This window comes from Phocoena phocoena, chromosome X (assembly GCF_963924675.1).
Source record: "Phocoena phocoena chromosome X, mPhoPho1.1, whole genome shotgun sequence".
Taxonomy (NCBI): domain Eukaryota; kingdom Metazoa; phylum Chordata; class Mammalia; order Artiodactyla; family Phocoenidae; genus Phocoena; species Phocoena phocoena.
In genome coordinates this window covers 35,275,695-35,291,261 of record NC_089240.1, presented here as the reverse complement: position 1 = coordinate 35,291,261, position 15,567 = coordinate 35,275,695, and positions in this window count along the sequence as shown.

Genomic DNA, 15,567 nt, shown 5'->3' with positions numbered 1-15,567 from the left:
GGCTGGCGGGAGCGCTGGGGGCCGGGGCCGGGGCGGACCCGCTGTGCGCTCGGGGCAGCCCGAGCCCGTAGGCTCCCACCCAGACCCTGCAGGCGCGGTCACGCTCCAGGGTTCTGTCCGCCGGGAACCGTGCGGGCAGGGGGACCTGGGTAGGGTCTCCGCGCTCTCGCGGGTGTTGTTGGTGTGCCTGTGATAGATCGGTCTAGACAGGCATGTAGGCTCCCTCCCGGCTGAAGGACGGGAAGGGGGGGGCGGGCCGCGGAGGCGGCGGCAGACTCCCTTGAGCGAGCGAGCCTTCGGGCCCAGCGACCAGGGTGGAGGGAAGGCTGCGAGGGTTTCTCTTAACCCTTTAAAGACGATAGGGAGAGTGGGGGTGGGGAGTGTAGTAGAAATTCCTGGAGGCAAAGTAGCCCCCTGGGGAGAGGAGGCGGGAGTCTGGGTTTAGGGTTTTCCTTTCTCTTCTCTGTATGCAATCTCACATCCTAGTACGTTGGGCTCGATTCTTCGACGAACCAAACGCAGTTGCTAGGTGATCTAATTTGACCCGATACTTCTCAATGGGGGAGGTGTGAACACACAGTGGGCACCCTCACTGAAGGAACTGAGTTGGGGAGATGCAGAGGTTAGACCTTAATGTTCCCAGCGGCCCAGTATGTGAAGGTCTGCTCAGAGCTTTTAGTCAGTGGGGCCTCTGACCGAGAGTGCTGCCGACCAAAGACCCAAGCCTGAAATGCCTGGCCAGTGTGTACAGGTATGCATCGGAGAGAGCAAAGGGGTCCTTGAGTTGTCTATGTAAATAAAAACACTTCTAACCATGAACTTGTGGAGAGTTCAAATAAGATATGTGCAGGGAGGCAGCCTCCAAACAAGAGTTGGATAGTGATGTGTACAAGATCGATCATTTGTATACACATACATGGGGTCAGCATTGAATTGGTCTAAAAATTTAATACAACTCTGCAGGCATTGGTCTCGTTCTTTCCCTGAGGTAGAAATTGGTGGGTGGGTTACCCTATAGAGAAACGAATCATTAGTCACACTCCTCTCTCCTTCCCCCTCCTCTTCCTTTTAGGGTTTGTAGGCTTAGGGGATCCTCTACTTACATTAAACTGCAAACCCATATTGGTCTGGGAACGAGCCACATTATAGGCAAAGCAAGAATGTAAGTCGTGGGGAGGTGTACGTGTTAGACAGGAATGCACAGATTAAGATGTGCGCCTGAATGACATGTGCTGAGACAAATCAAGACACTTGGGCTCTGGTGCCCACATGGAACAAGAGATACAGAAGAGATAAAGAACTGGCCGCGAGGAATGTAAACATGGGTATGCAAATACTGAGACCTAGAGCGAGATTCTAGGAGAAAATCCCAGACTTTGTTGAGCTGGAAACTGGAGCAGAATTTCTGTAAGTTCGTTCCAGAGACAAAAGCCCATTTAAAGGTGTGAAGAGGGTCACTTGGAAACACAAAAAGCATTCACATGCATACATCCATGCTTAGATACACAGGCTGAATGACAAAAACTCCTCAATGCCTGATGAAGATTTTCCTGCCCAGTGAGACAGAGCTGGGCACGGAAGTGTGGGCCACACAACCACATTCGCACACTCATTCGCTGGGAAATAATGTGTCTTTGCCTAGAGGGAAACTGAGGGCAACGGTGCCTAGCTAAGGGTGGATGGCCCTTGGTTACTAAGATTGCTTCTGGTTATAGTTTCTTCCCATCTAGAGTGGGGAAGAGAGTATGTCTTGAGCAGGTAGGAGAGGATTTCTGAAAGATTTCTGAGTTCTTGACCCTGAGAGGATGGATGGTGGAGGAAAAAGAGGAGTAGCTTTGCATTCTGGGTCGGGAGCAAGGGATGTTGCGCTCCTCTAAGTCCTGTTTGCTAAGGTGGCGCGGGGCCTAGTGAACTGATAGAGACTGAACCGAAAGAAGTGCGAAGCTCGGCCTCTGGGCGGAATCAAGGGGAGGTATGCTTTCTTTCCCTTTTTGTTTTTTTCCCCCTTGAGGAGACCGTGCGGGGACGGCCAGCGTAGGGAGGATTAGCAGGCGCCTCTGTGACCCCAGACGCGCGCGTAAACTCGGCTTGGGTTTGGTTTGCCCGCGGCGTCGATTTGCCGCGGTCCCTCTTTGTCTGAGCCCAGCCGGGAATTCCAGCTTTTATTGGGAAGACCGCACTCGGGTGGAGTCCGCGCTGGGTCGGGCACGACAGCCGGGCCGCGGGGCTGGGCAGGAGGCTCGCCGGCCTCCGAGCCGCCCGAACCCCAGGACGGTCCTCGGGAGTGCCCAGCGGCCCCGGCAATGCCACCTCGGTGGTTTCCTCGAGGGCGGCGGGCCCGGCAGACCCAGCCCGGCGGGGCGGGGGCCCTCATGGGTCCACTTGGGCCGCCGTACCGCTCCCCTCCCCGCTGGCCCCACCCCTCCCCCGCCAGCCCGAGGCCGAAAGGAGCTCTGAAGGCCCTTTGTTAAGCTCCAGGGTCACACCCGTGCCCCGGGGGCCGCGCAAGGGCGGGAGGACCTTCTCCTGGCTGGAGGCCTCCAGCCCTCGGCTCACATGGTTCGGGCCTGGAGGGGCCTCGCCCAGTCAGGGGAGGGGAGGCCGAAGCCGGGCTGGCCCGACCGGGCTGATTCGCCCGAGTGTACGGCCGGCAGGATTCCGTCTGTTTGCAAGGCTGGCTGCGCTGCCGGGGCCTAGATGGTGGCACTGGCTTGAGAAGCAGCCGGGGCAGGAGTGGAAGGTCTTCTCAGGCCACCCCCGTGGCAGCCGAAACGCCTGTGCCCCGAGCACTTGGCCGGGTACGTCTCCCAACCTCCTGCCCGGCCCGACGGCTTTCGCTGGTTGCCCCCCATGTGTTCTTCCGGAAGGGATAGCTGACTTTCTGTTGGATGGGAATTAACCAACGAGCTTTTCCCCCCGCAACGTTTCTGTAGAAGTCCCCCTTTCCCAGCGCAGGCTCATTTCCGCCTGCCCCTAGTCGAGGGTGTTGGAAATGGCGGCGGGGGGGGGGGGGGCGTCCCCGCACTTTGTTATTTCTTAGAACCATGTCTCCCCGGCCAGCCATCGCCCCTCAGCACCCATGGGCTCCGGCGCCCCGTGATTAGACTAGCGGGGAAGTCCGCTAGGAGAAGATCCTGACAGCATAAAATATAATTTGATCTAAAAGACAGTTTCCAGTATAATCTCATTATGCATCACAGACTCCCGGTGTTATTTTGTGGAAGGCGGACAATGATCAATTTACATTGACCCGGGGCTGGGCGAGCTTTTAGATGGTAATTGCCATATTGATTTGCATGCAAAAAGGAGACCTGCTAAAATTAAAGACCGGAAGCTAAATTAAACTAAATTTATTGTCTAGGTGCAAACCAGAGGAACTACTGGGGGGAAGAGGGTGCGTCAGGTCAGGGTGCCGGGGCAGAGCAGGCGAGAGGCCCAAGAGCTCCGGGAGGTCACAGATTTGGGAGCGGTCTTTGCCCTGGTGATTTCAAAACGTGAGGAGGGGGCTTGTTTAGGGTATGGGGACCCAGCAGGGAAAAGTTATAAACAGGCACTATTGCATTGAGGGCGCTGGGATCTTTTAATGCTAATAGTAATTGCTAGGGGGGGAGGAGAGGTTTATAGGGTTATAGGGGTCTTCCTGCACCATTTCCGGCACCCCCCATTTCTATTGTTCTACCCGAGCACTCATAACCGTGCCAAGGGCACCCAAATTCTTGCATCTGAAGAGTTAAATTTTTTTTTTTTAAGACAGGCCTTAAACTCCCCCCGCCCCCCGTCCCCCGCGTCAGGTCTTTCGGAGAAAGCAAGAGTAGGGGGCGGTTCTGCATGCCGCCGCGGGCAGGCCTGGACCTTTGGAGGCTGCGGGAGTTCCTCCCCGGACGCAGCAGCAGTCCCAGACTCGGCCGGACGCCGATCGCTTTGGGAAGCGGCTCGCTCCAGGTGGCCCAAGTGGTGGGGGCGGGGAGGGTCTGCCGGGGCCAGGGACTCACGGTGCCCGGGGGCGGGGGTCACCTCCCTGGAGGTTGGAAGGGCCTGCACGGAGGGGGTGGAAGAGGGAAGGCGGGGGCTGGAAATCCTGTCCCAATCGGCGGTGAACGCCAAGGCCGGAAAGTTTAAAAAAGAGAGAAAGCCACTGGCTGCGAGCCACTGGCCGGGGCGTGTTTGGCTGGCTAGAGGGGTGAGGACCCGGCTCCGCCATCGCCTCGGTCCCTCCCGCTGCGGAGGCCCTGGCCTGCCCCAGGCGCTCCTGGAGCCATTTCACACATCCGGAGCCTCGGCCACTGGAGGAGCCACCCTCCCGGGGCCGGGATGCCGCAGGGGCGGCCGAGTGTCCGGCGCTCCTGCCCGTTCCCCTTCCCACCGAGCTGAGCTGGAGACGGCCCTCGGTCGTGGAGCCTGTGGCGTCTGTGGCATCGGGTGTGGATAGTTCCCGAAGCTTCTGAAAGCCCGGGGCAGACCAGGAAATTGAGGATGGGGTGGGGAGGAGATGTTGAGCGCTGACCCTGCGCTGCTGGGATGAGAAGTTGGGGAGAGGAGAGATAACCCCAACCTCCGGCTTGTCTTGGAACTTGGCTTTTTGTGGGGACCCCCAGGAGTCCAGGAGGGTCTAACATCTTGCAAGCCGCTTCCCCCTCAGTTGCCTCCCCAGTCCACTTTGGTCCCTGGGTTTTTCATTAAAGTCCTAGGAAAGGTAGATGTAGGCACTCTTTCCAAAGGGCTTTTGCTCTGTCTAGATAATTTGATTTATTGCTTTATGTGGCAAAACTAGTGTGGCAAGCCTTGTTCTAGTTCCAGGTGTCAGCACTTTTTACAGAGACCTAAGAGTAGCACCCACCTCCCACTGCTTGTTCTGGGCTCCTGGAGGAGGGGAAAGTGGAGCCTTTTTGGGATCCCTGGCCTCACACCAGGGTGTTCCAGTGTAGGGAGATTGGATAGGATGTTGGCAGAAATTTCGAAAGACTTCACATGGACCAAGAGATTTCTGGGTGTAGGAGAAACTAGGGTCCAGGCTCCTTGTGGACTGAATTTCATAGGTGTTAAGTGCTATCCTTTTGCTCTGTACTGGAGTACAGGGGCTAAGGGAGCCTTCCAAACTTCTTGGGGATTCCGGATGGCACAGTTTGACCAATAATTGGCTCCTCTCCGCAACTCCAGGACTGAGTTTGACCGTGGCCCATTTTTACTAGCTGTGTGACCTTGGGGGCAGGTTATTTATGGCCTCTGAGCCTCAGTAAGTTTCTTCATTTGTAAGACTGGGAATAATTATCCACCTTTAGGATCAAAGAATACTTGGCACATAGTAGGCCCCGAGGACTAGTAATTGCTTTGAAGGACTGGTCAGATTCCTATAGGTTGCTTCTCTGTTCCCTGCTGCCCCTGAGATGCCCCCCCCCCCCCCCGCCAACAAGACCTGGGTAGGCCAGTGTCTGGGGACCAACCTGCAGGTTAAGCTCCTCTCCAAGGGTATTCCTGAGGCTGTTCCTCCAGGTCTGCCTCCGTGGGCTCCTCTTTCCCTTTGTTACAGTTCTTTGCATTCTGGGCTTTAAAGGATTCCATATGAAAAGGCTGGGATTTTTTTTTTTTCTCCCCCTAAGTGGGATCATTTATATGGTTAGGAATTGATTCCAGAACCGGTATCTAGGTGCTCTTTGGCAAGTCCTCCCATCATTCTTTCGGGGGGAGGGAACAGCAGCGGCTGGAGGGGGGAGACCTGGTGGGAAGAGGTGAAAGGGTCTGGCCCGCTGCAGAGGCCAGAGGTGCTGTGGTTTGTTTGATAGGGATTAAGTCCGGATGTTATGAGGTCTCAGTGTGGTTTTCAATAAAGTCTGTCAGGGATTGCTTTTTTTTATATCGATATGTATTTTAAAAAATTACTAGCATGAGAAGAAAACCAGACCTGTATGGATCCAGGCCGGTAGTAAGCTACTGTGATCAGGTTTCCTACTAGACTCCCAGAGGGGAAGTCAGCGTTTGATTGAAGCTACACTTGGTTCTTGACTCTCTGGGGATGCCTGCTCTGAAACAGGAGCCCTCCCTTTCTCTCCCCCCCCACCCCCCTTTTCCCTTCTTCCCCTAAAAGCCTTTGTGCTGAAAGAGCTTCAGTAGGCATGAGTCCCTGGTACCTCTCTAAAGAATGCCTTCCAGCCTTTGCTGACATTGTTTTGTGAACAGTGGGTTTTACCAGGCCAGCAGTTTTCCCCCCATCTTAGCTCACTATTTTAGAGGTTCGAGTATGCCCAGGATGCGCCCAACTGCAGTGCTTTCCAGTGTGTGTAGCCTGGGCCTTGCCTGTAATCTGAAGACACCTTAACCTTTGCCCTAGGTGCCCCCCCCCCCCACCGGGGGTTGATGGTGAAGGTGGGGAGAGCAAGGACAGGGGATTGTTGTTGAGTGTGTTTGTTTTCTCCAGCCACAGAGGCAGAGGGGTGGAGTGGGGCGAGGCCGAGAGTACGTTCCAGCCTTGGGTCTGATTTAAAACTTGGTTTAATTGGAGAAACTCTTAGGCATTTAACAGTTCTGTACAAATGCAAACTTGAAATAGCTCTAGGCCTACGTCATTTAGGAAAGAATAAATGAAGTACAGAAATGTCCAAACTATGTAAATCCTAGAGTTGTCTGCCCTCCCATAAACACATGACAAGTGCCAAGGCATTTCCAGTCAAAACACCCATGGAACCAGCAGCCTCCATCCTTTGTATTTATTATTTTATTAACAGCATTTTACACAGCATTTAACAAGCACAGCCTGCCTGCTTTCCACCTCGGCTCTCAGCAGACTGAGGGGTGGAAAACAGATGGGGGTGGCGAGGAGTGGTCTCTAGAAGAGACTTCCAAGCTGGAGAAATCTCTTCAGATGGGCATGGAAAAGGAACATTTGGGGTTCCTTTCTCCTGGCCCCAAAGAGAAGACAAAAGTAATGCTTTGGAGGAAGAAATCCCCTCTCCCTTCTCCGGAGGAAAGTGGTACAGGTGTGGTCTGTCTAGTCTCCGCTTCGATTCCAGAAGGTGTGAAGCAGGGTCTCCTTTCCCAATACTCTGCCCATCCGTTATTGGTGCTTTTCAGAGAATAAGTATTTGTCTGCTATCATTATTCTATATCCTGGTGGAAAGTTTATAACGAAAACTAATGCCTTTCTTAAGTCATAAAATGAGCCTTGTATGATTATTTCATTAAAATCTATTTAAGGACCGATTAGGCGTGTAATTTGCGCTAATAATGACGATTATGGAAATGTTCGACTTAACCAAAAATCATAAAGGAGACATTTTGATCAGTGGGGCGACCAGGAAGGATTCAGGGAGTCGGACGGTTTTCCGAAACACATGAGGCTTTGGGCTGAAGAAAGTGCTGAGCTGTCTAGCCTCTGGGACACGGTAGAGAGGGCTGCAGGACCCCAGGCCTGGCCGGGGCAGGCCGACCCACGCTTTGCTGAGCAGAGAAACTGACCCTGGGAGTCTGAACAAGCTTTATTCCCAGCTGAGGAAGTGGGGGAGGGGGCCCGGGAGGAGGAAACTCTGGGAGAGAGCTGATGAACCCCACAGAACTCTGCGCGAAATGGCTGTGTTCTCTTGCCTTAACAATCAGCCGCGACACACGCATTGCTGCCTCGGCTAGCCTTGGCTGGAGCCTGGAGGGGTGGGGGGAGGGGGGTCTCTTGTTCCGGAGAAACCTGCCAGCTGCTGGGCTTGGTGCGAAGGCAGACACAATGCTGCTGTTGTTGGTTTGATCTCTAACTGTGGATTGTTAGTCTGGCTTTAACTATGTGGTAAGGGGGGAATGTGAAGGCTGTTTACAGCGAGTGCAAATAATGTGACAGCTGTTGGTGCACGAGCAGCGCTGTGCCTCCTCGGCGCTCACACAAAGCGCGCACTATGCAGGCCCGCGGAGAGCTGCAGAGGTGGCCGCCCCTTGCTGGCCCGGGAGCCCTCGGATGCGCTGCGAGACAGCCCGCGGCGGCGGCGGCGGCGGCACCCGCACCCCGCGACACGCATCTTTCTGGCTCCTGGGATCGTGGTGGACGTGCGCGCTGGTTGGTGTGTTGTGGTTTAGGGAACTTGTTAGGCAGAGGTGGCAGGAGAAGGCCTGCGGGGTCACGAGTGCCAACTGTCTGGAGGGGTTTGGCCGGGATCTGTTGACCTGGGGCCTCAGCGGCTTGTGACCGGGTTGTTAAGATTTGGGAAAATAACTTTCCGCCCTAAAGCAAGCCTGTTGGAAAGAATGTATTATTAACTGAAGGCTTTCTGGAAATCGCAGAGGCTCTGAAGGCCGTTGTTCTTCCTCTGAAATGGCCCTGTTATTCAGACAAGTTCAAGAGACAGGCGGCCGCTGTGTTCTATGCCCTCGGCCCTGTTTCCTGGATTGGAAACACAAGTGTGTAGGTTCAGGACCCGAAGGGGGGTGAATGGGGGTGGGGAGGTGTGCAAGTCGGCTTTTGATTACCCACCTCCCTCTGCCTTCCCGGTTTTTAAGAGTGCACTTGCCTTTCAGCTGCAGGACCAACGGTGCTGTCTTGAGGTCTGCCCACAGCGCCACCCACTCTGTGACTCAATCAACTAGATGCCCACAGCCCGGCCTTCTCTGAGTTCCTGGTCCTCTGCCAGGCACTGTGGGGAGGCGCCAGGGTGGGAAGGAGAACAGTTGGTGGGTGGCAGCAATGCCCCGCTGGGCTGGTCCAAGCTGGCGGGCTCTGGATGGTCCGGAAGATGGGCCTGCCCCTGGGCTGTCCTGGGGCAAGCTGGGTGTAAAAACCACTCCCCCCAATCTCAAGGTTGCAGGCTTCGCAGCCCTGGCCCCCGGGCTTTGGAGGATCACTTTAGAGCTGACTTAATTCTATATCCTGCCCTTCTGTGTGACTTTGGCCCCTGAGTGTACAGCTTGCAGGATATCTGCAAATTATGGGTCCACCTCCCCCCCCCCCCCACCCCTGCCCCCAGATCTACTCTCTGAGTTATAATGTGGACTTCTACATCTAGTTGGGTTCCCTAGTGGGGAGCTGGGAGATGCTTCTGGAATGATACATGAACTTCGGTGCCAGTTCTATAAATTGGTCTCTTTTTATGACGTGTGCCATTTTCTGTAGGAATGTTGCTTGCAAAACGAGTTTCGCCTTGGAGGAAAGGCGGAAAGATAAACAAGCCTGCAACGCCAAAACACTGGCAGTCTTTCCCTCCTTCCAGCTCTCTTAAAGCTGCCGGGCTGTATTTCCAGGATTAGACTCGTGCTTGTGAAGAGGGACTCTGGTTGGCTTTTTTTTCCCCCCAAGCAAATGCAAATTAGAGAAAAATAATTTTCTTTCAACGATATGCAATGCATTAGTCACTTGTTATCGTGCTCCGAGGCAGGCCTCATTTGCGCGTCTGCCAGCTCGCTCACATCTGCTCGGCGCTGTTTGGGGCATTTTAACCTTGGCGGTGTCGTGTCTGGTCCCACGGATCAAGGAGGAGTAATTAAGCTCTGAACAGCTAGAAAAATTCACGGGCCCCCACGTCTACCGCAGTTTTCCCACAGCTTTGTTTGGGGTGTTGCGGGTTCCAAGATGAACAGACGTGGGGTTCCTATTGTTCCTTGTAAAGAAAGTGGGAGCCCCTGTCCTCCCCTGACCCTCATCACCAGCCTTCCCAGGACTCCCAGTCTGCACACAATCAGCAGGGAAGCTGGGTGCAGATCACAGGACCCTGTGTTTTATGCATCTTTTATTCGTAAAAAGTTCCTTTGTGCTTCCTGTGTGTACTAATGATAGCTGTCGTTAATAGCTTTATGGTATAGCTTGTTCCTTGTGGGGGGAGGAGTTTGCAGTGAGTTCACTTTATTTCTACAAAGCCCTGATGGAGGCTGCAGTGCAGTGACACCCCCTCTAGAGTTGTGGTCTGTGGATCGTTTATTCTGGGTTTGCCTCCGGGTTGTGTAGACTCCCAAGTGGGAACCCAGCCTGTAGGGACCAGACCCGAGGGGGTGTGTTGGCGGGGAGGAGAGGAGTAAGGTTGATTCATTGCATTCAGCCTAGGTTTCCTGTCCTGGGCTGCTGCCTCCTGTTGAGGGACACCAGCTTCCAAATGGGGCCCCCCTCTTGCATACACACGTGGTTGTGTGTGGCACAACCGTGAAAGAAAGTGAAAGGAACAAAAAGCCGAGGCCTGGCGTCGGGGGAGGTTGGTCCAAGAGCTGACGGGGAGGTGGGGTGGGGGACGACACGGCTCTGTTTTTGGGAAAGGGGGTGTGTGGCGGGCAGCCCCGGTTTGGCAGCGGCTCTCCCGGTCGATCCTTGCTGGTGCCCCCCTCCCCAAGCCCCCGAGCCCCCTTTTACAGTTGGCTACACCTGGCTTGCATCTTTCAATCGGGGAAGGTGGGGGAGGCGTCCACGGAGAGAACACTCCAGACTGGCCGAAGGGAGCGCAGGACGATGGCCCGGAGCGGTCTCCAGTCAGCGCCCACTCCCCTGGGGCGCGCCGCCGCACATCCTGGGTTCTCCGTGCGCCCACCCAAAGTTGCTTTTTGTCAGAGACTCAGCGGCAGGCGCCTGGGAAGGGGGAGCCCAGAGGAGCGCAAGGGCGGGGTGAGCTGGGGTGGGGGGCTGGCCGAGAGAGCCGGGGGTCCTGGAAGGTCGGGTGGGGGGGGCGGCCCCGCGCCGGGACCTGGCGGAGGAGGGGCGAGGAGCCTGCGGCAGCGCGGGTGTGTGTGGTGGGAGAGAAAATCCCTTTGTTGCCGACCGATCGCGCTCGGGGCTGAGGCGGGGGAGGGGGCGCCCCTCCCCCACTCGCAGCCGCCGCCGCCGCTGCGGGCCAAGTTCACTCCCGACTGACCCGAGTGGCTCGCTGCTCTATTCTGGCGCCCTGGGAGGAGGCAGGGAAGGTTCTGGTTGCTCAAAAGGTCAGGGCCGGCCGCGTGAGTTTCCCGTCCCCCACCCCGTCACACCCCCACTCCTGCTCCGCAGCTCTGTTACTAACGCAAAACTTGGGTCGTGAGTGGGGACGCCTCTGGAGGCGGCGACAGCCATGACTTGGAGTGTGCCAAGAGACAGCGCCTGGGCAGGCTGGATCACTCCTCCCACCCCCCACCCCCCACTCCCCCCCAGCACTCATGCCCGGCTGCAGGACCCAGTCGGCGACCTCCTTCAGCCACACCCCAGGAAGCCTGCGACCCTCCCCCCGACCTGGGGGCATCCTTGGGGTTCCCCTCTCCCCACTGCTACACGTACTGGGGAAAACATCCCAGGAGGACTTGCCCCAACGCTGCACACCCTGGACCGCTTTTTCTCATCTCCCACCTCCTCGCGGGCCCCCAGTCCTAAAATAGGAACTTCTTCATCCCTCCCTTCCTTGACGCCAATAGAGAAGCGCCTGTGTGTGACTCAGTCTGCGCTTGGAGCAGTCCCAGGAAGGGCTCCCGCGCCATGAGCTTTGGGCTTCCATGAAAGCCACACACTCTGCAGAAGGTCACCCCTCCCGGGCCCCCTCTGTGTCCCTGCCTCAGCCTTCCCTCTGCCGCAAAGAAACTATGTAGCCATTCTGGGCCTTGTTTGTTACATAGTATGTTTAGTGGAGTCAGATGCAGTTTAATCCTCTGGAAAACACGGTGCCAAATATTTACAGATGAGGGGGCCAAAGTTGAAGAGGTCCGGCCACCTGCCCAGAGACACGCCGTGGATGAGAGTGGGAGCTGGGAGGCTGTGGTGACTGCGCACGCGCGCGCGCGCGTCCTCCACAGAGAACCAGCCATGCCCGTGAAGTGAGGGACACCCCTTCCCCGAGGAGGTCCCCAGCCTACGGAGGACCGTGGCACATGGCATGCTGGCTGGGAGCCCTGCCGTCTGCCCGGCCTTCTGAGCCGGAAGCTCCCCAAAACCTGTCCAGGTCTTCTTGGTCACTAACTGGATAAGTGCCTGATGTGGCAAGGGGTGCCTAGAGAGCGAGGCCCTAGGAAGGGGCACCGTTAGTATTGGAGTGGAGTTGGGATGGTTTGGTGGCGCTGCTTCCCATTCCGTCGCTGTCACTTGACAAGCGTGCTGTGCAGACTTGAACCAATCCATCAGCGCCTCAAGGGCGGAGGCAGTGGAAAGTGGCCCGGTGCCAGGAGGAGCTGGGGTGGAGAGAAAGGAGAGGTGCCAGGAGTGGCCTGGTGCTGCCTCCCTGCACTCACGCCAGCCTCTCACGGCCACTGCTCCTTCCTTTGCAACCTGTTTGTTGCCTGCCAAGGGAAGTCGCCTTTAAAGAAAAAAACAAAACAAACGTCCTCTCCTTTTCCTCGTTCCATAATGGTGTCTTCATGGCAGGGATCGGCAGAACGGTGGTGGGTGCAGCTGGGGACCCGTGTGCCCCCTCGTGTCTTTTCACAGAGGGCCAAGGTGCCCTCACTCAGGGATGCCGAGGTTGGGATGACAGCTCCTAATCTTGGTCCCTCTGACCTCTTTCTGCCAATCAGGCTCTTCTCCCCAGCGTCCAGGCCAAGCTCCGATGCTAATCATAACTCTTGGCTCCTGGACCAGATGACTGCCCAAGTCTGTCGAGGGAGACTCAGGCTCTCCTGTGCTTGCCCTTAGGGCCAGACCGAAAGCCGGAGACCACGCTGCGAGTCTGCGTTTTGCAAGCCGGGTCTCTCCCAGAACTGGGTGTTCAGCGGGCAGCCACCACAATTCCTGGCCTGTTCTTCAGAAACCAGACGCTCCTCCGTCTCCCCGGCTGACCCCTTCTCTTGGCCACCTTCCCTCTTCATCCCTATCCCACATCCTTGCCCCCTTCTCTCCACTGCTGGGAAAAAGGGTTAAAACCCAGAGCCAAGGTGTAGCTTAGCAGCTCCCACTGGAAACAGGTCGGTGCTTGTAAAGTGCTTTTCATGACTGACTTCACACATCTTGGCACTTCCAGAAGCATCACCCACCTGTGGAAGAAAAGGGGGGGGGGTCGTTGAGAAATAAGGGCAGATGAGCCTCTTATATACAGCAGCAAAGCGCCCGCTCTGTCATCTAAATCACGTCATTTGCCCCCCTGCCCCATGACCCACAGCCAAGGGTCAGGAAAGTCACTTTTGAAGAACTTTTCCTTGGAGGTTAAAAAAAAAGAAGAAAGTAAGAAAGACCCCCCCCCCAACTGTTTCAATAGCCGCTTCTAGAAGAGGAGTGGGGTGAGCATGGCTGTGTCTCTGACCCCGTCTCTGTGTCCCTTGCGCCCAAGATCCCCTTAGTTAGCTCTGCATCCCAGAGAGATGGGGGGTGGGCCCGTTCTTCAGTGATGGTGGGGTGTAAGCAGTATGGCCTTGCCCAGGATGAGGGTGTTCCTGCCCAGGATTTGGGCTGTCACTCTGGAGACGGGCCTCACGCCAGGCAGGGCCTCAGCTCCTTGGCCCTTTCTACCCAGGTCCATCTTTGGCCCGGAACCTGAAGAGTTAAAAGTCTTTAGCTCGTTGCAATGAAATTATGGCTGGCAGTGGCGCCGCTGTTTGTTCAACAGACCTCCACTTTTAAACAGTTCACAAAAAGTTCATGGGGCAGCTAAAGATTATAAGTGTGTGTGTGTGTGTGTGTGTGTGTGTGTGTGTGTGTGTGTGTGTGTAGGTGTAGCCAGCAGGATCCAATACTGAGCCTTACCCCTCCTCCTCTTGTTTCTTCACGGCCAGCCCCCCGCCCCGCCCCCACTCCCATGACACCGGACCACGCTCGGGGCCTCAACCCTCCATCTGACCCTGTGCACGTAAGAACACTTCATCCTGACACTGGGTGTTATTTATCTGTGCGGCGTTAATATTGAAAACCCCACCAGACAAGACCTGGAAGGGCGGGGAGAGGCTCTGAAAGCACCCCGTGGTCCCAGGTGTCTCTAAACTGCATTCCCCTCTCATGCTAAGTCCAGGCCGCCCTTTCTAAAGAAAAGCCCTTTCAAGGGAAGGGGGCTGCTGGCCCTTTTTGAGGGGAGAGGAGAGGACTCAATAGGGTGATTGTGGCAGCGGCCTTTCTGTTTCCTCAGTCAGGTGCTCAGAGGTCATTGTCCCAAGGTGACAACTAAAGGAGACATGTAAGAGGCAGCTTGTGTAAGTTTTGAAGCCTGGGGCACCAGAAGATTGGGGCTTCGAGGGCACACATGCTTCTTCCCTCATCCTTTTCTTAAGGGTTTGATGGAGTGACCCTTTGGCTTCTGGTATAATGTCCAAATTTCATCGTGACACCCAGCCGGGGGGGGGGGGGTGGTGGCATGTTGTGGTCCTCCCGCTGCAGCCACAGCCAGGACACTTGCACCGAGGAATGTTGCTCCTCCACCTTTTAGATGAGGCTTCCCTGGACATCTTCCTTTTGGTCTTCCTTCTGTTAGAAGGGGCGGCAGGGGTTAGGGAGGGGACACTTTGTTGAACGTGCCTTCTCGTCGGCCCTGCACTAGTGGGGCCTGCCCCCAACTTGATTTGTATGTTCGAAACACGGAAGAACAGCCCGTGAGCCCCCCACAGAACCTTCCTTGATGCCCAAGTCCATCTGAGTCCACCTTTCCGGGGCACTGTGGCCAGCCACTGGAAGTGCCCCAGTCTGTCTAAAGTAAGGGATGCTTCCTAAAGAAATAGCTTCTCTAGAATCCCACCAGGCCGGACACAACTGGGAGATCTCTGCCTTTCCTCAAGCTTCATTGTTGAGTTCTAACTACGCGCCGTGTGGCTCTTGATTAACAGACGGTGTTCTCTTCTGTATGGGGGCCGCCGACCGGGGATGCTGGTGGACAAAAGCCTGTGTTAGGACAAAGAAGTGCAGAGGGGGATAGCCTGGCTGGCTTCGGGATTCAGGTCTCCCAGGTGCTCCCTGACCCCACCCCTAGTCACTCTCGGAAAAAGAGTCCCCAGTCCTCGGTGGCTCCCACCCAACAGACCTGGCAGTCAGCTCCGTGTGCTAAAGTGTAAAAGCAAGCATTTGCATATTTCTTCCTGCTAACAAAGGAAATGTGTCGACTTAGGGAACATTTGGGCTTTCGGAAACTGTGTGGGTGGGTGTGTGAGGGAGGAGAAAGAAAAGTTCCCCCCACGAGCTGCACACCAGTGATTTCACACTCAGGTTCGGGTCCTGTGCAAAGAGGCCGTGGCTGGGGGGGCCCTCCCCTCCCCTCCCCTCCCCTCCCCCGCCACCCCGCCCCGGACAAGGGAGTCTGCGAGCAGGGGAATTGCCTAGGGCCATCGGTCCCAGGCATTAAAGGCTCCCCTACTTATTAACCCAGCATTTAACAGCAGGATATGGGGCTGAAGCGCAGTCAAAAGAAACGGCTCAACCTCCAAAGAGCAATTAAAATCCTGCACGAGGATAAATCACGCGCCGTGATAATCCTGTTAATAAAATGCAGCTTGTCCTGACCCTTCACTCCTGCAGCAAACTAGAATGTGATGTGGGTGGGGCTGGTGGGCCGGGAAGTTAAGGAGGGGGCGGGGCTCTCCCCTCTGCCTCGGCAGCCCTCCCCCCTCCTCCCGGTAGACGGTTAACGGGTGGCTTCTGCTTGCTCCCCGCGGGCCGGAAACTTGCAGCCCCAGCCCCAGCCCGGCAGCCTGGGCTGCTACGATTTCTGCACTCGCTACTGATTGCTGGTCCCCAGCGAGCAGGCGTCA